This window comes from Amblyomma americanum, chromosome 10 (genome assembly GCF_052857255.1).
Source record: "Amblyomma americanum isolate KBUSLIRL-KWMA chromosome 10, ASM5285725v1, whole genome shotgun sequence".
Taxonomy (NCBI): domain Eukaryota; kingdom Metazoa; phylum Arthropoda; class Arachnida; order Ixodida; family Ixodidae; genus Amblyomma; species Amblyomma americanum.
The window spans coordinates 85,214,522-85,215,658 of record NC_135506.1 but is presented as its reverse complement, the minus strand read 5'-3'; the positions used below and the strand labels follow the sequence as shown (position 1 = coordinate 85,215,658).

Sequence of the window (1,137 nt, the reverse complement as noted above, 5' to 3'; positions counted from 1 at the left end):
ATATCGCAAGCATGACAGCCAATGCACCTATTCGTGCAGCCCGTTGTGCTTGCCTGTCCTTTTGTTTTCATGGCATGCGCACCCGTGCCTCAGCAGGCGCGGCGGCCACGCATTGAGCCGTGCCATCGATTAAGCGTTGAGCAGAATCGTTATGTTATAAACCTGTCCAGATATGACACGCATATCCGCGTAATGCAGTCGAGATAGTAATAAAAAAACTGTTAGGATAGTGCTGTTACCGTGGTCTCACTCAAAGCTTATTTCTTCAGTTAAGTACTAAGATTGTCACATTAAAGCTGCCGTGAGCAGTTTACTACTGCGTAAACATGTCCCAAATATTGCATGACGCGTTGTGTGCCGACTGTCTTCCACGCTCAGTTGATTAGACTTGTGCATGGGTTTTGTGCTGTCGCATTCACTACTTGGTATCACAGCACTAGTGCCGCGGTAGGATGCATCTGCTGCATGGGTTTCTTGGTACACGCTTCTTCCGTGACATCTTTATTCTTTCGCTGTTGTGTCCCCTCATAGCACCTTCATTATTATCAATCCAGGCCTTCATTTTTTTTAGGTAGCATACCATCTGGCACTCTTGTTTCTGCAGTACAGGGCGGTGGAGGTAGGTTTAGTTGTATTAGCTTTGCAGCTGTGTTAAGCTCAGTATTGTTCATGACTTGTTATTTCTCCAGATGACGACATGGACATCGATGGTGACAGTGAAGGAGACTTGCATGGTTTGTGCTCTGTTACCAAAGTGACATTGCCTGGTTGGCAGCTTTATTAACACGTTGGGCTTTTCTTTTTTAGGTACTCAGAGCCAACAGTCTTCTGATTATGCGGCAGCTGGCGCTTCTTCAAACAGAAGTTAGTGGTTTCTAATTTGTAAAGGGTGCAGTGGTGTGCTTTGTGTAGTTCATATAAGCTGCATTTGGTAAACTATTGCTTGCAGGCCAAAATTAGTGTGATGCTGTGCATTGCCTGCTGCTTCTGCAGACGGCAGCAACAGAGACAAGCGACATCAATGACATACAGGCGTCAGAAGAAAGGTGCCCTCAAAGTAGCGCAACACTACTTCAAGAAAACCTAGCTCTTAATAAGGAAGTACAAAAATGGAAAGTTAAATATAAAAAACTGGAA

General features: G+C 44.9%; 1 long non-coding RNA gene across 1 annotated transcript; it reads left to right on the top strand.

Annotated features, from left to right (window-relative positions):
- Window positions 1–549: 549 nt before the first annotated feature.
- LOC144107775 (uncharacterized) lies at window positions 550–865 on the top strand. The gene is made up of 3 exons (XR_013309377.1): window positions 550–619; window positions 690–734; window positions 808–865. It is a non-coding gene; the product is annotated as an uncharacterized LOC144107775 (long non-coding RNA).
- The last annotated feature ends 272 nt before the right edge of the window (window positions 866–1,137 follow it).